The 22,476-nt window shown below is 35.7% G+C and overlaps 1 long non-coding RNA gene across 1 annotated transcript; it reads left to right on the top strand.

Annotated features, from left to right (window-relative positions):
* The first annotated feature begins 9,171 nt into the window (after positions 1 to 9,171).
* On the top strand, positions 9,172 to 21,976 carry LOC148852955 (uncharacterized). The gene is made up of 2 exons (XR_016098953.1): positions 9,172 to 9,357; positions 21,644 to 21,976. It is a non-coding gene; the product is annotated as an uncharacterized LOC148852955 (long non-coding RNA).
* The last annotated feature ends 500 nt before the right edge of the window (positions 21,977 to 22,476 follow it).

Raw genomic sequence — 22,476 nt, 5'->3', positions numbered from 1 at the left:
GAAGAACACAAAAATGGGGTGTCTACAAGCATTGTTAGAGCATATTAAGCGATGATATTACTAAGGTTGCCGCTCACATGTTCAATGTAGAGTCTTTAGTTGACGATTTAAATCATACATTTATCTGCCTTGTATCGAAATCAAAGACCCTTGAATCAATTACTAACATTTATCATATTGCCCTATGTAATGTTATTAATTTTTTTGCTAAAAGATTTAGAATACAAGCTCAAGCCTTGTCTTGATGGTCTTATTGATAAATCCTAGAATGCTTTCATTCTAGAGTGCCAAATCTCAAATAGTATCTATATCTCTAATGAAGCATTTCATTTTGTAAATTGAGAATCAAAAGATAATTACAATGATATGATAATCAAGATTGACTTAAACTAAGATAATGACAAGGCTGTGGAAATTTATTGAAAAAATTATGCAAGGAATGGACTTTTTAGATCAATGGACCAAGCTAATTGTGAAATCTATATCTTTTGTCACATACTCTATTCTTATCAATGGAAGTGTTCCCTCTCCCCATATAACTTTCTAATGGTCATGTAGGGGTTATCTAATCTTATCAACAAATATGTGGAAGAAAGTCCTTTGAAGGGTACCTCCCTAGCCAAGTTTCCCCCCACTCTCTCATATATCATGTTTGCAAACAATTGTATTCTCTTCTCTATGGTTGATGGCACTAACACAACCCAACTAGTCACCCATTTTGATGGTTTTTGTAGATCCTTTGGTTAAAACATTAATTTCCATAACTTAAAGGTTTATTTTAGCAAAAACACCCCTATTCATTTTAAGGCACATGATTTCTTATTGGTTGCACATCCCAATTGCCAAGGGTGTTTCTAGGTGCTTATGTACTCCTTCCAAAATTGGTCATGACAAATAGGAGGCTTTTGCCTCTCTTTGTGTTTCCTAGAAAAGACATCCAACAAGTTGCTTTTCTTTTATTTTCTCCTAATTGACTAATTGGTATGGTCTAATATTCTAGAGTTTGTGTTGCTTTGGCCTACTTTTGATATTTTCTTCATCAATTTGAACTTTTAATTTGATTTTAGGTTGCATTTGGCATTCCTTATTTTAAGGACTTATCTCTTTTTTTTTTTTCAATTAAAAACTCAGTGTTCATAGAGACATTTTAACTACAAAAAGGAGATAAGTTCTTAAAAATAAGGAATCAAATGCAACCTTAGAAGGATTTCGATCCTTTCTTTGAGTTGGGAGTCCTCTAATTTTCCTTTTTGGGACCATCAACTCTTAAACCTTGCAATTTATGCTTTTTTCTTGGAAAACTCTTTTTTTTTCAGCGGTGGATTATCCTTCCTCATGCCTAAATAGGTCTTTGATCAAGTTTGGTGATTAACTACTCATTTTCTCTCGATTTTAGCATCCATTTTAGTGTTGTTATCCTGTTTCTAGATTTTGTTTATTCTTTGAAATGATTGACAATGTTGATATTATTTAATGAAGTTTGATGGAACCAATTATAGCATGTGGAAGGTTCATTTTGGTTTCTTTGTTGAAGAAAAATGCCTAGAGGGGTTTTTTAAATGGGATAGTTACCAAATCAAGTGAATATAAAGCCAAGGCTTTTGCACAATGGAAGATGGATAATGGGAAACTAGTCTCTTGGACTCTTAATTCGATAGTGTCCCATATTATTGTACCTATGAGAAGAATGCAAACAATTTATGAGATGCATGCTTATTTGGAGAATGTTTTCTTCTCCATCCAATATGTCATGACAATATCAAATTAAATCTAAAATATTTGCTTTTTGCTAAGGGGATAAGAAGATATAAAAATATTATGAGATAATAAGATCTAATATTATGATTAAAGGAACTCTTCCTGATTTGGAGTTAGTGATGGAAAAACAACTAAGGGAGGATACTAGAATTTTAACTACATTGATGGGAAATTAATAGACTCTGGGGTTGAAATTGCTTTTATAGCACAAAGGAGTAAAAAATCAACTAGTAAGTACTTCTCCGGAATACAATATTATGAGTACAAGGGATTTGGGCACATTGCATCCTATTGTAAGAAGAAGAATGTTTGCACTTATTGCAAACAACATAGTCACATTATTTTAGACTATCTCGTTTGGCCACCCAAGGGTACTCAAAGTAAGAAATAGCCACGTGCATATTAAGCAATTGAGGGACGGATCATTGATGTCTCTTCTACTAAAGGTGAATCTTCTACACCAATGGATGAGGAAAAGATTCAATAATTGGTATCTTTTACTATTTTTTATACTTTCATTGCTATTGGCTTGGTGAGTTCTCTAGTTGTTGTTCGTCTCCTTTCATTTGAATCATTGATTTTGGAACTACAAATTATATGATAAGAACCTACCCTAAACCTTGTAGCACTTTTACTAAATCCCATAATAATCATAATGTTATTTACTACCAATGGTGAAAAATTAAAATTATTGATAGTAATGAATTGTCTCTTAGGATCTCGCCCACTATTCCCTTTCCTTTTATCATTACCTTTCTTGTTCCTAACCTTACTACTAGTTTGATTTTAATTGGTTAACTTGTTGATGGTCATATTCTCATATTCTTTCATGATGGTTGTTTTATTCAAGATTAGTACAATGGAAAGGTGAAAGGGAAGGGGCATAGGCTAGGCCGTCCATTTACATTAGAATTCTAGAAGTCCCAAATAACAACATCATCAACTTATTTTAATTAGTGGTTCTAGTTTTGTTTTAGGTCAAAGAAACAATGCTTAAAATTTATGACATAAATGTTTGGGTTGTCCACTTTCTAGCAAATTAAAAGTTTTTGTTTGACTCCTGTCTAATAATAAAAAAATTCTTTATTTACAAACTTTGTTAATTCACATGTTTCTTGCTATTTAAGTAAGAGTCATACTTTTTCTTTTCGTTACACATCTGAACATCCTATATCTCCATTTGAAATTATTCATAGTGATGTTTGGATTTGATCTATTATTTCTCATATGGGATATAAGTATTTTGTATTGTTTATTATTAACTATACTAGGTACACATGGATTTACTTTCTCTTATACAAATCAAAAGTTTATCCAACATTTTGGCTATTTTATGCTAAGTACAAGTTTGATTTCAATCATATGTGTGCATTCTTTTTACGTATTCAAGGCCACACATTAATGGAGATTATCTAATATATCTAAAGAGCCTTAGAATACAAGTTCAACAAAGCTATCCAAATACTGAGAAAAATGGAGTCGCAAAGTGTAAGAATAAAATGTACTTAGTGTTGTGAGGACCTTACTATAGGAGTCTCATGCTTCATCTTCTTTCTAGGTAAAGGTAGCAAGTACATAGTGCTTTTGATAAACTATGTTCCTTCTATTGTTCTTTGTATATATCTCACTTTCAGAAATTGATTGGTTGTTCTTAAGGTTTGTCTAGTATGTATATGTTTTTGTTCAACTTCCTTCTCGTGAATTCTATAAGCTATTTGCTCAATATTCTATGTATGCCTTTATAAGATATAGTCCTAACCATAAGGACTTTTTATGTTATGATCCATTTAGTCATCATATTCATGTCCCTTGTAATGCTATTTTCCTTGAACATATCTAATTTTTGTTGGAGTTGCTAGATTGTTTGCACCATATGTTTCCATTTTGTAGAAATTTGATTCACAAGATGTTTCTCCTTTAATTGCTGTAAAGGATCTCTTAGTCTTCTCTCATAAATGAATACATTATCCCTATCCTACACCCGTGACCCCCTTCCTCCCAAGTTAGACCATCATCCTACTATTGCTCCTATAAGTAACTCTCCCTCTTTAGAAACCTATCCACCAGATCCCACTTTAGTTCATTTCATCTTCAACCACTATGGTTTTCCTTCCAACCATATCTCATTGTTTGTTATTTTATCCTCCATAGATATTCCTCACTTATACAGTAGACTATTAATAATTCACAATAGAAAGAAGCCATAGATATAGAAATTCATGCTTTATATAAGAATGACACTTGGAATCTTGTGTCTACACCCACATATGCTTGTCTTGTTGGGAGCTAGTGGGTCTACACTATTAAGTTGAAGCATGATGATTTCTTGATAGATATAAAGCTTGTCTTATTGCTTAGGGATACACAAAGAAATATGGTATTAATTATGAAGAAACATTTGCCTTGGTTGCTATGATTATTACAGTTCATGTTCTCTTGGTTTTGTCTATTGCATTCTTGCTCCATTTTCTAGTTGGATGTGAAAAACGTCTTCTTTCATGGTCAACTAAAAGAGACAGTGTATATACAACCCTCTCCAAGATATTGTAGTGATCCCTCTCTTATCAGCCAACTAAAGAAGTCATTATATGATCTTAGATATACTCCCTGATATTGGATTGAGAGATTCAAAGATGTTGTTGTAGCCAGATATAGTCATAGTTCCTCTTATCACACTCTCTTTGTCCATAGATGGCCTTAGAGTATTATAATTCTCCTATTGTATTTGATGATATGTTGTTAACTGTGGATGATGAAGGAGTTCGAGAACTTAAGTCTCTTCTTTATAGCTCTTTTCATAGGAAAGACTTATGATCTCTTACCTATTTTCTAGGACTTGAAGTCCAACATAGTGATCGGGGATACTTCATTTGTTAACACAAGTATGCTGCTAATCTTGTCAAACTTGTTAGTCTTATTGATGACAAGCAAGTCAATACTCCTTTGGAGTTGAATGTTAATTTATCTAAGTCAAAAGGTTCATTGCTTCTAGAGATCACTATATATTGACATTTTGTGGAGTCTCTCATTTATTTTACTATGACTCATCCTAACATAGCTCACACAGTTTAGGTTATTATCCAGATTGTTTCTACCCCTCACCAACCTCATATGATTATTGTTCATTAGATTATTCATTTCATGGAAGATTGCCTTAACATCCTCCATTCTACTATTGGGTGGTCTATTTTTATGGATGATGCCCTCATTTTTTGAAAATGCAAGAAACAACAAATAGTCTCCAAGTCATATACTGAAGTAAATTATAGGGCCATGTCATTTGTTCATAGTGAGATAGTTTGTCTACAACCTCTCTTTGCAAATCTTGGTGTCCATTCCCTATTTTTATTCCTCTTTATGTAGATAACTTTGATGCTATCAAGATTATTTTAATCTAGTTCCATGAAAGTACTAAACAAATTGATGTGGATTGTCACTTTATTAGTGATTTGTTTCTTGTTGGTTCTATCTCTCTTCCACATGTAGCCTCAGAGTCCGATATGCAGATTACTAACATTTTTATTAAGGCTATGACAAGATCCAAACATCTCTTTCTTGTGGAAAAACTGATGCTTACAACCTTGCATCAATTTGTAGGGGAGTGTGGAGCATTTTGATGAATTGTATTATTATAATCCTTATTGTACTATATACATATTCTTTTATCTCTTTCTTTCAACCTCAACCCTATAAGGGCTTTATCGTAATTGTACTTGTCATTAATATATATAGGACTCTTTGGGGGTGAGGGTCGATTCATTCCATTGACACCTCTAAATTTATGTTTGCTCTCCTTATACTAGGTTAACATTTTAATCTCAAGCTACCATATAAGGAATGAATATATTATTATCTCTCATTTTCCCAATGAGGAGGCCCAAGCTATTTTCAAGATTCAATTGAATTGGCAACCCTGTCTAGACAATTATATGGCCCTTGGATAGATTAGGTCTCTTTAATGTAAAATATATACTTACCCATCACTCTAAGTTTCATCTAGTGTCCCATGCCTCATCTAGTTCCTGAACTTCTAGTGAGGATTTATGGTAGGATATGTAGAACCTAAATTTTTAGCCAAAAGTTTCACCACTTTTTTGGTGTTGATGTAATATTGTTGTTGCCACAAATTCAAATTTGGCTAAAAGGATGGTGGGGACTAACGACTCCTGCACCAAGTAACATGGTTCAATTGAGATGATTAGACACCTTCTCCTCAACTTCCCATTCTCTAAGGCTATTTGGTTTGGTTCTTCTCTATCTCTCAGACCTAATGATGTCAATAATCTCATACAATGATTGAAATCTTAGTTGGATGTTTCATTAAACTTTGTAATATCTCATGCCTCTTCTCTTATAGCCTTTATTTGTTGGACCTTGTTAAGGGTGGATTTGAGCCAAGCCGAGCTGAATTGAAGCAAGAATGAGGCTCAAGCTCGAGCTAGAGCTTGCCAAGAAAGTATGAGGCTTGAGCTCGAGCTTGGTTCGAGCTAGAGATTTGAGCTCAAGTTCGACTCAAGCCAAAAGCTTGTAAGCTTTGGCTCGGTTCGAGCTCAACTATGAGCTAGATGTTTTATAAAAATAAAAAATTATATTTAAAAAAAATATTTTTTATTTGATATTTAAAAATTAAGAACTATAGTAATTTGTTATTATTATTATATATAAAAATAAAAATATTATATATATATGTATATATGTATTTATTTATGTATACATATATACATATATGTAGAAGCTTGATTAAGCTCACAAGCCTCAAGAACTGAGCTTTATTAGGCTTGAGCTCGGTTCAATTAGCAATTGAACTTGTAAATTAGGCTTAAGCTTGTCTTGAAGCTCGATTTAAACCATGCCAAGCTGAGCTTTTCACGAGCCAAGCTCGTGGCTACCCCTAGACCTTGTAGAAGAAAAGGAATTTGCTAAAGCAAATTGATAGATCTTGGAAATAGTGGTCCTTGACTAGGTCCATTACTCCCTTCTGGTTGTTGCCTTCGCCTAATTGGTATAAGATTAACTTGGATGCTACACGAATTCAAACTCAGTGTTTGGGAAACCGGACTGGACCGGTAATTTGAACAGTGGCCCAGACCTATGTCCGATTCGGTTGTACGCTAGAAACTAGACTATATAAAAACTGCTTAAAGCTAGATGACTTGTTGGTTTAACCGAAAAACCGATGAACTGGTCCTGGTTTCTTAAAACCGCCAGGTTTCAATTGTATAGAATTTTTCAAAATACAAATGATAAGATTTGAAACCATGGCCATTTTTTTCATGTATATTGTGTTATTACCATTAATTCACTTCATTACTTGTGCTCTTTTATGAATATTTAATGCATTTATTACTTTAATACATATATATTTTAAAGAAAATGCAAATTCCACATCATCACGGTTCTCTGTCTGGTTCAGTCGTTGAACATTGTTCAAATTTCGAGAAAGTCAAGCCTAAGTGCCATCATCAGAGATAATTGTTGTAACCTAATCATTACTAGACATGCCCACCTATCGTTCTAGCTCCTCCTCAATAGCCAAAGCTTTAGCTTTGAGGACGGGGTTTAGTGTTGCCTTGCTTTCGGCACATCTCACCTTCTTTTGGACTCAGATGCATTCGATTTGATTGAGGATGTTCTCAACCCTTCAATCTTTGCAGTTTGTGAATATTCAATTCTCTCATGTATATCGGGAGTAGTAGAGTTGCCCACCATTTAGCCCACTTGGCTATGCATGGCATTTCAATTCCCGGACCTTCTTCTTAGTTTCGTTTTATAGGGAGCATTCTTTTTCTGGATTTTGAGAGGGAGGAATATTGGTCAATGGGATTTTGATTCTTATTGACCAAGAACCCCATGTTCTTTTTTCAAATTTATGTAGGGACTAAGGAAATTTTATTTTTTTGGGTATTACTTACTTGGATAAGTGATGCTCATCTCTTAGGTGGGTAAATAACTTTTTCACCTGAGGGAAAATTGCCAATACTTGAATAAGACAAAAGTACCCCTTTAATAATGGATTTTTGTGGCTAAAATGATCATTGCCCTATTTACATGGTAAATAAAAGAACATGGATAAATGCACTTACCTAGGTAAGTCTTTCTTAGAAAACACTTACTCAGCTAAGTAACTTATCAAAAAGCAAACGAGATCTTAGATGTAATTGCTGCTTACTCCCGCTCTGTTTTGAGTGGAAGCTTTAATCAAGTATTTTCTTACCAAAATCAAAATCAATTAACCACAATTACCTAGTGTATTGATAAGTTGGAAGCTGATATGTATTACCAATTTTGTGATATTTTGAACCTTGATTGCAAGTGTCGAAGGCTCAGTTTCAAAGGAGTACAAATACAAATATGTAGAGTGCAAAACCCTATATTTTGTATTATTTTGTATGCATTTGCATCGTACATATTTGTATTTGTCTTCTTTCCAAACTGAGCCCAAGCGCCTTGTGCATCTATTACAAATGCAGAATGCCTTGCTCTAGCATGGGCCTGTTAAGATCTCCTCTAATTCCCCACTATGTTTATCTATAATTAAATTTGATGTTAGAGCTGTTATAGAACTCATCCTTCACCCCAGTTCCCCACCGCCTACAAGGTTGCCGTTGTTATACACCCAATACTTACAAACAAATGTATGTATTGGGTGTTTGGATACCTAAAACTTTTTTTAGTTCTTTTTTTTTGTTTTTCAAAATTGCTTTAGGGGGTTGGTTTTAGGCCTGTCTTCACCTTGAAATTGATCAAAATCTAAAACATTCCTTATTTATTAGGCAGGTGGTCGATTTTAGACCTACCTACACCTTGAAATCGGTCAAAGTCTGAAACACCCCTTGTTTATGGGCATCATGTCAAAAATTTGAACTTTGGTTTCTTTCTCAGCCCTTTGTTCCTTCGGCTTAGTTGGAAAGGAGTACAAATACAAATATGTATAATGCAAAATCTTATATTTTAAATTATTTTATGTATTTACATTATATATATTTGTATTTGTACTCTTTCCAAACTAAGCCTTTATGATTGTTGAATGCCTTTGAAAGGACATTTTGTTGATATATAAACCATGACTGGCTTCTTTTTTAATAATAATAAATAGTAGGATTGGCTTTGAAATTTATTGCCCAACCAACCAAGGGCATAAAAAAATACCTCACTATTTTAGAAATTTCGATTTTTTATATCCTGTAAATTCAAATTTCCGTCAACTCCACTGGCTCACACCCACATCAGCCCAACATCCTGTCATATTATTAAAATACCCGAAATACCCTTGGTACCCCTTGACTGTCGGCCCTTCATAGAAAAACCTAGAAATGCCCCTCATTGAACCCGAAAATGCCCCACTTTAAGTTTTCTCTTGTCTTTTCTCTCTCCTCACATATTTACCACTCAACCAACCCAACTACCCAAATAGTTATTAGGTAAATAGTCCCTATTCACATTCGTTCCTCCCATCGACGAACCCAAAGTTCTTCATTTATTCCGATCCCCAGTGCTCATCATCTCGGATTTTTCGATAGTTCGTCAACATTCGCGCGTTGCACAGACGGAGAAATGAAGGTAAACTTTCTGTTCTTCCCCGGACTACAGTGAAAGAAGGTATTTAAATCAAACTTGCTACTTAAAGTTCATCTTTGAATGTTAAACAAATGGGTGATATTTTGTTCTTGGATGAAACATTTGAGCTATAACATATCTTGTTGCTGGACAAAATAGATCTTACCCGCTTGTAACTTTACATCGGAAAAATTAGTTGTCTGTAACCATTGTTTTTTGTTTGAAATATTGTATCTGATACAACCAACCCAACGTTCCATTGAGTATCCTGTAACCACAATCGCATTCAAACCCATCCACTCCGACTTCATGTTTCTTACATTTATGCATGTTTTTTTTGTTTTTTTGTTTTCTGATGACGAAGTTTTTATTTATATTTACAATTTGTTGAAGGTAAACATTTTGAAACCAATGGAAAATAGGGGAGTTTGCACCAAATGTTCACCAAAACGCTTCAGTGACTTTATTTCAGAATTGCCGTTAAGGATAGAGCACAACGAAGCTCTTAATGGCACCCTTAGAATAGTTAAAGTGTCCCATTTCCCCGTTAAATTTAATATTGTGAACTCTAAGGGTCTTTGTGCAAACATTGTGAAAAACTGGGAAGTTTCAAGGCTAAAATGCAGTTTTTGAGAAACTGGTGTGGAGTCCTGCTGAGAGGGGGTGTTTTTGGGAAAATCTGAGCATAGGAGGGCGCCTCCTATCTGCTAAACCCAGAATGGCGCCCGTCCTACTGTATTAGCATGTTCTAACTCATTCTTTTCATCCTTAACGAAGCCTAGGCGCCCCTAGCTGCTAAATCTCCACCTTCTATTCCATCTAATCTCCATCATTCATTCTAGGGCACCCTCTTTTGAGCTTTTTAACCCTAGGGTGCCACCTACCTTCTAATCCTCACCATTCAACCCCTAGCCACTAGATTTTTGCCCTTTATTCCATTCTCTATATTAGTCATCCACTCTAGGGCACCACCCACTCATTTTAATCTCCACCTTTCAAACCTAGGAGCCTCGATCTCCACCATCCATTTCTAGGCCCCCAAATCTCAGCCCTACATAATATTGGGTGCCCTCTCTTTTTCTTCGCCAAGGGTTCTTGAAGAGGGGTTGGATTCTACCCCTAGGTAAGACGAAAGACTGATCTTGAGAAGTTCAAGGATAGAGGAAGATGACAAGGCCCAAACAAGAGGAGGGGTTTCGACTTGCAGTTCACCTAGCCACTACTGCCACCTTTGGATTCGGATCCCAACCAGTTTACTTTCGTTTTAGATTTAATTTCTGTCCTTTAATTTTCAGTTCTTTTTTTTTCCTTTCTACAATTTACTTTTATCTATTTTAATTTTTGTTTTCTTTTCTGGATATCTGGGATTCGGCCAGGTAAGATGGAAGGCCTAGCTCGAGGAGTTCGAGGGTTAAAGGAGAGATTCAGAGACTGCTACCTCTGACCGAGTTGCAGACATTTTATTTAGTTTCTTTTATTTATTTATTTCTGTTATTTATTTATTTTTTTCAATTTTCACTTTCATCATTGTTAAAATTTTATTTTAATGGATTTCGATTTAATTAATTAAAGTTTTGTATTTCTGCAACTTCCCAACGTGTTATTTTGTCCGGATTAAAGTACGTAGTGATTTTTCCCTCGCTTCCCTGTGGATACGACCCCTTTCTCACCATTAACTGCGTTTGTAGTTGTTTTTAGAATCAAAGAATTTATAAATATTGAAATTGGTGTTCTGAAGTGGTTAACGACACGCTTTCGGACACACCAAGTTTTTGGTGCCGTTCTCGGGGAAGCAATGGAGAATTTTTTTTTATTTGCTTTGTCTAGATCAGTTTCATTATTTTTTTTTTCATTTGATTACCTGATCTGTAATCTCATTTTAATTTTTGTTTCTCTTTGATTTTACAAGACGTAATAGTGAAAGGTGGGGTATCGGAGCATTACCGAACAGTGGCAAAAAAAGAGAAGAAAAGAGAAATTGGATTGCGTTTTAGGTGTAGTCATCCCATTTTATTTTTGAATTTTTTTTGGTAAAATAGTGATTTTTGAATTTTTAGTTAATTTTTTATATAGATCCGATTTATTTTATTACTTTTTTAGTATTATTTTTCTCTCATTTTGTTCTTAGATCTATTTTTTCTTTATTTTAATTTTTGAGCAAATTTCTGTTTTATTAGATTTATTTTTCAAAGAAAAAATTCACTTCATTTATTTTATTTTTTTAGCATAATCTTCTTTTTTTATTTTCTATTTAATCATTTGACTAGCGATTTTCCTTATTAGAATTTATTTTTGCAGTTGTTAATTTTTTAGCATAATTAATCCTTTTATTTTCTGTTTGCTGTAATTATTTGTTGCTTTATTTAATTGCCCTTTAATTAGTTATTTAATTGAATAATTAATTGTTAATAGGAAATTATTCAAAATTTTGAATTTGAGTTTAAATTTCAAAAATTGAATTTAAATTTAAATTTTAATTCATATCTAAATCTGAATTTTAATTTGAATTTAAATTTCAAATTTTGAATTTCAAAAAAGAAATTAAAACCTAAAAAAATTTAAAATTTTAAAAAATAATTCAAAAAAATAATTAATATTTAAAAATTTTTGCATTTCCATTTCAACATTTATGGTTTGATATGCTATAGCATGTATCATATAGGATTATTTAATTGTTGAAATTATCTTGTTAGTTGTGAATGTGTTAGGTTTTCTTTTTTTTATTAGATTAATTACTTCTTTTGCTTAGTTTATTTTATTGTTTTATGTTAAACTAATTAATTGCATATTAGAAATAATTGTTCATGCATTATAATTAGTTGCATTTATTTTGTTTATTGTGTATTTTCGTTAGTCCATTTAAGGCAATCAAATTTAAATAAGATAAGGTGGGGATTTTATCACCCTTTCTTGGCCCAAAAACCACCATCCTTTCACATGCAGTTCACCCTACACCCTAATTTAAAATTTGGATAGCAAGATCCTTTAGGGAGCTTGACATTTGGTTCAAAAGTGTATTGAATTTTAGGAAAGAAAGGTTGTAATTACTTTCCATAACCGGCGGTCGGTGTCTAAAGAAAGAGGTTAAATGGCTAAGCCTAAGCGGGTTTTGTGGTTACTTAATTAGGTTCTTGCGAGAGCAAGGGGATCCTCCCGCATCCCCACCTCTTTCCTGGCTAACCAAAGGAAGTGGTGTAATTCCAATTGAACCTAAGAGGATTTACAATGGTTGAACCACTACTTTAGGAAACCTTAGATTAGCCCGTAGGTAATGTGTTTGAATTGCTTTCAAATAAAAAATAAAAAGGAGAAAATAAAAAATTTAAAATTTAAAATTTAAGTTTAAATTGCAAAATTTAAATTTCAAAATCAAAATTTGAAATTAAAATTCAAAATTTAAATTTAAATTTTCAAAAAAAAAGAAAGAAAAAGGGGGGTTAAAAAAAATAAAATAAAATGAATTAAATGGCTGGAGTTTGTGGAATGAGAAACTACTTCTAACTTGAGCCACAGATAGATTGGAACGATGTGTCTCAACAACTGGATAAGATTAATGGGATGGCCCAAAGACTTGATCAAGTCCTTGCATTTTGTCAACAAAGTGGCCCATACCCAACCTTGTCATTCTATCCAACATGTTCCATCTGTGCAAGCCCGGCCCATCATGTCAGCCACTGCCTTGCAATGGACCCATGTCAACCATTCATTCCAGAACAAGTACATGCGACCAATAGATTTTTCCAACCCAATGCTAACCTGTTCTTTCACCCAAATAACCCTGGATGGGAAAATCAACCCAACTTCACTTATAGAGCCCAAGTTCAAGAAACCACCCTACTAGATATGCACTCTCAATTGTCCGAAGCCCAGACTCACTATGAGTACAATGATTACCCTGGGACTCAATAGGCTCAACCATATCAACCCAACTTACAGTCCCAACAGTATCATCAACCATCTAACTCTATGGCCCAACAATTTCAGGGGCCACAAGTACAGAGTCAGTTCCAGCAGGTGTATCCTAGGAACTAACTAACCTAAACGTATCAAACTTACCCACAACCTCCTCAAACCCGTACAGTAGATGACCAATTCATGCAGTTTCAACAACTAATCCTAAATCAACAGCATCCCATTGCCAGACTAGAAAGCCAAATAGGACAGCTAGTCGAAGCCAATGCGAGGAGAGAAGTAGAGCAATTACCGAGTCAACTGGTTGCAAACCCTAGGAATCAACTACTGGGTCTTCCTCCACAACAAATTCAACCACCTCCTAAGAATGCTCAGTTTGAAAATGCCAAAGCTGTTACAACCTTAAGGAGTGAGAGGATTTTAGAAAATCCATATGAGAAAAAGAAAGTTGAAGAAAAAGAAAAGGAGCAAGAAGACCCTAAGTTGGGGGGGGGGGGGGAAGGAGGAAAGGAAACTTTAGAAAAAGAGCCTATAGTGAACCAACCTATGGTATCCTTTTCAACCGCACTCACAGCCGGAGCCACTGCAAAAGAAGAAAGAGATTCGCAACGAGGAGATCAGGGAGTTATTCAAGAAAGTACATATTAACATCCCTCTCCTCGATGCGATTCAACATGTCCCGACCTACGCCAAGTTTCTGAAAGAGTTGTACACTCAAAACTGGGTGCCACGATCGGCCCCACAAAAAGTGATGCTCTCAGTAGACGTTAGTGCGGTCGTCTTAAACCAACTTCCATAGAAAATGAAAGACCCTGATGGTCATCTCATAAGCTGTGTCATCTTTGGAATCACCTATGATTGGGCCCTATGGGATCTTGGGGCTTGTGCAAATCTGCTTTCGTCCGTCATTTATGAAAGGTTCAGGATGGGTGAGTTAAAACCTAGCCCGGTAATTTTACAAATCGCCGATCGGTCAGTCAAGACTCCTCGAGGTGTTATTCAGGACGCCAGATAGAAGATTGTTATTTCCAAGTAGATTTTGTTGTCTTAGACATGACCCCAACCAATGAACTAAACCATAACCATATAATCATAGATGGTCGATGCAAACATCAACTATAAATCAGGAGAAATGGACGTCTCATTTGGGAGGCAGAAAAACCAGTTAAATGTTTTTACTACCTCTAAGTATCCAAACCTAGGGGAAGATGAGTTCAAGATAGATATAGCGGATGGCTTTTTAAGTGACCTGTCTACCCCTTGGTTAGCCTAGTCTGAGCCCTATTTGTATGAAGAATAAAGTGAGTCTGAGAGTTTGGATGGAAGAATTGAATGAATATGTCTGACTGAAGATGTTAAACTTAGCGCTAGTTGGGAGGCAACCCAATGAAGTTTTTAGTGTTTTTGCTGTTAGGATTTGAGTTTTGTTTCTTTTCTTGATTCGAGACTAGTTGCCAGACCTTGAACCCCTCAAGAAAATCCTACTGATTGTTTCCTTTAGCCCAAGTCCCTTTTGCATCAGTCTAGTAATGCCATTGGGGACAATGACACTTATGTTGGGTGGTGAGGAAGGAGAGAGAAAATTTGAAAAAAAAAATTGAAGCTAAGCCTTTAAATATGTAGAATTAAAATTTCATTAAAAATTTTAAAATTCTTTCTATTAAAAGATATTCCCAAATAGAAAATGTTGAGGAAACTAATAAAAGAATATTGAATTTTGTAGAAATTGGTAGCAAGTGATAGGAGTAAAAATTAGTCTTATTTGAATATTGTCAAAACTGTTTAAAAATTGAAAAATACTCCCAAGTTTGCCCCTGAAAAAGATAAGAAGATAAAGATTGAGAAATTAGACAAAAAAATTCTTCAAATTGTTAGAGATAGTGGACTACATTGAATAGTGTTTCAAAATAAATAAATAAATAAATAAATAAATAAAAATAAAAGGTCAATGGACACTCTATACTTAGTAACCAGGTCTCTTTACGTAAGCCAAGTGTCGAGATTCACGTCAAACGAAAAAAGGAATGCCAAAGACAATCACCTAACACTTAGTAACTGGGTCTATTCACCTAAGGCAAGTGTCGAGATTTGCGTAAAACGGTGGAAGGTAGCCATAAAAATAAGTGTGCATATCAAGTTCAGGCGTAGAAATCCATTGTCAGAAATGATGAGAAGAATACCCACTTAATTTTAAAATCAATCTTAGCTTATCAAGACAGTTTGCAAATGGAAGGGTATATAAGATTTTTAAGCCAAGTTTTTGTAATGTTCAAAGTAAGATGATTTTACCCCTTAAACCCAATACTGATCTATACAAAGTTTGAGAATTCTAGAATCAGGATACTTGACTAATTTTGTTAGGGATGATCATGCAATGGGAATAATCTCTTTACTCAGTGTAATTTTAAGGCTGCATTGCTAAGGGACTAGCAATGGTTAAGTTGGGGGGTGTGATAACTCTGTTGTTTGATGCCTTAAGGGCATCATTTCAGGGGTATTTTGGGCCTTAGAATAGTTAAAAAGTCTAGTTAAATTCAATATTGTGACCTCTGAGGGTCTATGTGTAGATCTTGTGAAAAAGTAGGGAAGTTTCAAGGCTGAAATGCAGTTTTTGGGAAGCTGGTGTGAAGTCCAGCTGAGAGAAAGGGTGTTTTTGTGAAAACTGAGCACAGGAGGACGCCTCCTATATGCTAAACCCAGAATTGCGCCACTCCTACTGTATTAGCATGCTCCCCTCTCCTTAGCAAACCCTAGGGTGCCTTCTAACTCATTCTTTTCATCCTTAACAAACCCTAGTCGTGCCTAGCTGCTAATTCTCCACCTTCCATCCCTTTTAATCTCCACCATTCATTTTAGGGCACCCTCTTTTTAGCTTTTCAACCCTAGGGCGCTACCTACCTTCTAATCCTCACCATTCAGCCCCTAGCCACTAGAGCTCAGCCCTCTATTCCATTATCTTTCTCACTCACTCCTTTTAATCTCCATCAATTTCTGGGTGCCCAAATCTCAGCCCTACATAATATTGGGCGCCCTCTCCTTTTCTTCTCAACCTTAGGATCACCTTAGAACCATCCTAACCCTTCATTAGAAACCCTAGGGCGCCTAGATCTTTGCTAAAACCTAGCTGTCGGTCCCTTCTTTCTCTCTAATCCTAGTTGTATCAACCCTTCTGTATATAAAGGACCCAAGGGCTCCTGGAGAGGGGTTGGGTTCTGCCCCTAGGTAAGATGGAAGACTGATCTTCAGAAGTTCAAGGGTAGAGGAAGAGGAGAATGCTCAAGCAAGAGGAGGGGTTCCTCATTAATGCCACCTCTGGATTCGGATCCCAACCGATTTGCTTTCATTTTATTAACCAAGTCTCTTCATGTAAGGCAAATTTCGACATTTGCATCAAACGGTGGAAGGGAGCCATAAAAATAAGTGTGCATATCAAGTTCAGTGGTAGAAATCCACTATCAGAAATGATGAGAAGAATACCTGCCTAATTTTAAAATTAATCTCAGCTTATTAAGATAGTTTGCAAATGGAAGGGTATATAAGATTTTTAAGCCAAGTTTTTGTAATGTTCAAAGCAAGGCGGCTTTACCCCTTAAACCCAATATCGATCTATACAAAGTTTGAAAATTCTGGAATTAGGATAATTGACTAATTTTGTTAGGGATGATCTTGCAATGGGAATAATCTCTTTACATAGTGTAATTTTAAGGCTGCATTGCTAAGGGATAGCAATGGTTAAGTTGGGGGCTGTTATAACTTTGTAGTTTGATGCCTTAAGGACATCACTTCAGGGGTATTTTAGGCCTTAGAATAGTCAAAATGTTATATTTTCCCAGTTAAATTAAAAAATGTGACCTCTGAGGGTCTTTGTGCAAATCTTGTTGAAAACTGGGGAAGTTTCAAGGATGAAATGTAGTGTTTGGGATGCTGGTGTGAAGTCCAGCTGAGAGAGGGGGTGTTTTTGTAAAAAATTGAGCATAGGAGGGTGCCTCCTATCTGCTAAACCCAGAATGACGCCCCTCCTACTGTATTAACATGCTCCCCTCTCCTTAGCAAACCTAGGGCGCCTTCTAACTCATTCTTTTCATCCTTAACAAACCCTAGACGCCCCTATCTGCTAAATCATCACTTTTCATCCCTTCTAATCTCCATCATTCATTCTAGGGCACCCTCTTTTTATCTTTTTAACCCTAAGGTGCCACCTACCTTCTAATCCTCACCATTCAACCCTAGCCACTAGTTCTCAGCTTTCTATTCTATTCTCTATGTCAGCCATCTAGTTATCATATGAATCTCCCTATCACATGCACTTATGTTTTTCAGGAGGGAATGAATAATTATGCCCTAGTTTTATTTAGGTGAAACCAAAGTGGCTCCCACTAACTTTCATAAAGCCAGATTTAGATGGGCCCTAAGCGGCTAGAGTTCCGCACGGTTCCTCTTGAAGAGGAAGCTGATGTGGGGCCCACCATGCAGGGAGATCATCCAATGATCTTTAAGGACACAATGACAATGATGTGCATTCAGCCATGGTGTGCAAAAGAGTCACTATCGTATCAGCATGGGCTAAGTACTTATGGCCCATGGACGTAGTACATCACACATCCATACATCACATGCATGAAATCCATAATTGATCCAATCAATTAAATAACTATAAAACCCATAAATAAAGCCCATTTAACTCCATAATATTACCAATTAATATTATCTAGGTATATGGGCCGAATTGCAAAGAGTAGTTCAGCCCATATAACATTTATGCTGAATTAGGCTAAGTCAGTTTTAATAGTTTAAAACTGGGTTTTATAGATGTGGGTCGAATTGCATCTTGGAATTAACCATCAATCCCTGGGCCCATGAAGGAAATTTTAGGGCTGAGAACAGCCCCCATCGAATCACAGATTCGGTCCAGCCAGTTTGGCCCAATCTATTTCGAATGGGTCTAGGGTTTGATGTTTAATTCAAGATTCAATTCAAGAAGATGATCTGAAATTAAATAACTAATAAATGACATTCAAGAATCATTGAACAAACACAAAAGGGGGGTGTTCGTAAGGCTGAAACCCTGCAAAACAAGAAATTAGTTCACAGATTGCAGTTTCCATTATTGCAATTCGTAGATTGCATATTTCTTATCTACGCAAGCCGTCTCCTGCATGCTAACCAGCTTCGTCTTCAATGAAATAAAAAAGAAAAAAAAATCTTATTTTTTCTACTAATATTACATTAGAAGCAAATCCTATACATCTCCTCTGAAAAATAAAATAAAAAAATATATTTACAGACCAAGAAAGAATAGAATAATCAGTAGGTGCGTAGATTTCTTGTGCCAAGAAAAGAATTCGATCTCCACCATTTGAACAACCCAAATTTCAAGAAATATAAATAGAACAGTTCTAAATATATTACAAAAAATAAATGATTGAATTTCAGATCAATCGCTCATGTCTGAGAACTAAATTCTCAGAAAAAACATAATCTGTGCAAATTGGGTAGAACCGATTCTGCCGAATTGCGCAAGTTTAGATCATATCTGATTTTGGTTCAAGAATGTGAACTCGACTCTGATACCATTGAAGGGATGAGAGATCCATCATATAGATGGTCAAACCCTACAGGAAGTAAAACCTTTTGCAAACATTCTGAAACCATAATATATATGTATATCTCTGTATAAATATATTTTGCAAAAACCAAATTTCAACGTTTGAAATCAACTGCCGACAATTTAGGTTTCCATCAGAGATAGTGCATCCCCGATCATTCACTTTGTCCGACAAAGGGGCTGATACTATCACTATGATCACCCACTCAGATGTATTCTCGAACTATCCCAACATACCCAGGTTTTGACCCCCTCTAAGGATCTCACTGATTGGCATATTAAAGACAGGCCAATCTGACACCTAATGTAGTACCATAATTGAGTATAGGGGTCAGGTGTAACATTCTTGTTTTGCTCATCTGTCTCTAAAGTCTAGACAATTTTGGAATTTCGGTCTGGTTCAGGGTTTCAAGAAAACCCACACTGCATGTACCTCATGTCTCACCCTAGCAACTGAGACAAGCCAGCCCAACCAACTTGGCGACACATCAGTGTCAGCCTTGGTAGGATAAATCTCGCCAGATCTATCCAACGGCTGTGAAGATTCTAAACTAACACGAGTCTCATAAGTATCCAGTTTAAGGGTATTATACAAAACCATACCAAAACACATGAATCAATTATGTACTTTTATTCATTTACAATAAATGTCATCAAGTACATCAATCTGATTGGAGCTAAGGGCATACACTATCTAACAACAAATTATACTTAACACTGCATCTGGGTGGAAGACAATACACTCTCGTTGTGACCTTGGATTGTCCCTTAAGTTCCTAACACCACAAAAGATCACAAACAATCTTTGGCATTACCTAGTGGATCTCCCCTTCAACTTGATTACAGAGCACACAATAATTCGATTGTTTTTAAGAATTTACAAGCCTAGTGTAGTCCACCTTTGGATTGCTCTATGCATGTCGAGACGGACTGACTCAATGTTCATTATAGTGCACATGCCCTAGGTCTCAGGGACCGAATCAGCCTACATTCAGCCTCGTTGACCTTCAGACACTTGCGGATGTGTCTCATAGGTTTGGAAGTATGGTTTGCATCACAATAGTATTGTTGTGTGCTTCAGCCTAGTGTGGTAGACATCAAATGGATTATTTTGTGCACATACCGAGATGCTCTGGCCCAATAGTCCTTATAGTGCATGTGCCGGAGGCCTTGAGGTCCTAACCATGTGAACCCCGGGCCCATTTTCCGTCAAAGGAGGGCGGACATGGCCGATATGTGTGGAAGCGTGGTTTACATGAGATCAGTATTGTTGTGTGTTACTTCCAGCCTATCGTGGAGGAACATACCGAGATGCTCTAACCCAACAGTCCTTATAATGCATGTGCCAGAGGCCTCGGGGTCCTGGCCGTGCAAACCCTGGGCCCATTTTCCTTCGGACGCGAGCGATAAGTGTGGAAGCATGGTTTGCATGAGATCAATATTGTTGTGTGTTACTTTCAACCTATCGTAGAGGCACATACCGAGATGCTTTGGCCCAACGGTCCTTATAGTGCATGTGTTGGAGGCCTCGAGGTCTTGACCATGCAAACCCCGGGCCCATTTTCCGTCAGACGTGGGTGGACGCGACCAATAGGTGTGGAAACATGATTTGCATGAGTTCAGTATTGTTGTGTGTTACTTTCAGCCTATCGTGTAGGCACATACTGATATGCTTTGGCCCAATGGTCCTTATAGTGCATGTGTTGGAGGCCTTGGGGTCCTAACCATGCGAACCCCGGGCCCATTTTCCATCGGATACGGGCGGACGCGGCCAATAGGTGTGGAAGCGTGGTTTGCATGAGTTCATTATTGTTGTGTGTTAATTTCAGCCTATTGTAGATACACATACTGAGATGCTCTGGCCCCTAAAATTTATAATCCTAGTTGTGCAAATTGCAATGTATTATACTCTACAAGGAGCTGTTCACATAATTTGGAGTATGGTTATTCCCATCCATTTGCTACGAGTCACGATCTGCTCCTCACAAATGGGCGCCTCACATTCACATGCACATCCACCATGCATTAGGAATCTCCCGTGTGTAATAAATAATAAGTACAGGAGATGATCCCAATGTGCGTGTGAGGCACCAGGTGTGAGGAGTACATCCGATCTCATTTTCCATGGGGGCCCATTTTACTGTTCAGTCGAGTCATTCTATTTCAATTCTATTCGAAAGTTGAAACCCTAAGTATGAAAAGGATATTAATATATTACTGTAGCCACCAGAGGGAACAGGTAACACTGTCAGAGGCTGCCGGGGACGTGACCACCGACAACCCATCGACTAGTCGGTACTCTTGCGTTTTCCTTTTTTCGATTTTCCATTTTTTATCTAGTTCATCTTCCGTTTTTTTTTTTTTTTTTTTTCATTCATTTTCTATGTTCTATCTAAACTTGCTCAGTTGTTCTTCTGCATTTTCCATTGTGTATGTGAACTTTTGTTTCTCCTTCTTTTCCTATTATTATTGTAAATATGATTTATTTGCGTTTTTAGCTAGTTCGTGAAAGGTTAGACATGCACACACACAAAGAATTCCCAACAAACATGGCATGTTCTATACTTGTCTTTTGCCAAATACTGTGCTGCACCTGTGTTTTGACCAGCGTAAATCCGGGGGAGAGTACCAAAATTGCAATAATATGGAGTTTGTCTCCTATTTAAGACATCTCTCTGTAAATTACCTCATTTATTATCTATATATGTAAGCTGATAATTAATAACATTCTATTAAATGATATGTACCTATATTTTATTCTAATTACTTCTTTTTCTATACTTTGTGCATCCAACATGTGGGTTTGTGCAGTGGTGCGATGCTCATATTGAGAAGTTACAAGATGATGAAAATAGTCAGCGAAACCAGATTGAAAGTTCGATGGCTAAGACGACGGAGTTAGCTAATACCATTGTTAAAATGCAAGCTGAAATTGTCCATTTGAAGCATGTGTTGAACATGCACATGGCAGGCTTGATTGTGCTATTTGTTTTACTGGCTATTTTATATTTACATCTGTAGGACATGTGTAAAGCTGTGTTTGTTAACGGAGTCAGTAGTTGACATTTTTTGTACCTTTTTAGTAGAAAACAATGTATATTTTTGGAATTTACTAGTTGGGAATTTGTGCGATGCACGAGAAAATCTAATGTCTAATTTGCTGGTGAAAAACAATCAAAAGGATATATTAAATGTCGGCTCCTGGTAAATTTTTACAAGTATATATACTACATTATTGATTTCTTAAATTTTCCAAAATTATTTACTACATTTTAATGAAATTTTCGAAAATTACATTAATATATATTTTTTATTTTCTTCTACAAATTTTTCCAAAATTATGATATTTTGATTGCCAATTTGCAAACTCCACCAATTCTTTCCTATAGCTATAATTGTTGAATTTATTTTTCAATTTTATAATTTTTAATTATTTTTAAATGAAATTTATAAAGAAATTATTGGTTGAAAATTTTGTATACTCATTGATTGCTAGTAATTTTTCTGGAAAATAACACAATTTAATTGTTAGTGTAATAAAATTAATTTTAAGAAATTGTAACTATAGTAAAAAATTTATTATTGGAATTACAGTTATTTCAAAATTATTTTAATTATTTTGAAAAAATAATTAATTTAACTAC

Source organism: Nelumbo lutea, chromosome 5, assembly GCF_056320005.1.
Source record: "Nelumbo lutea isolate HS-2025 chromosome 5, American lotus-T2T, whole genome shotgun sequence".
In the NCBI taxonomy this organism is placed as follows: Eukaryota; Viridiplantae; Streptophyta; class Magnoliopsida; order Proteales; family Nelumbonaceae; genus Nelumbo; species Nelumbo lutea.
Note: the sequence above shows the minus strand (reverse complement) of the source record. Positions and strands in the feature narration are given on the sequence as shown.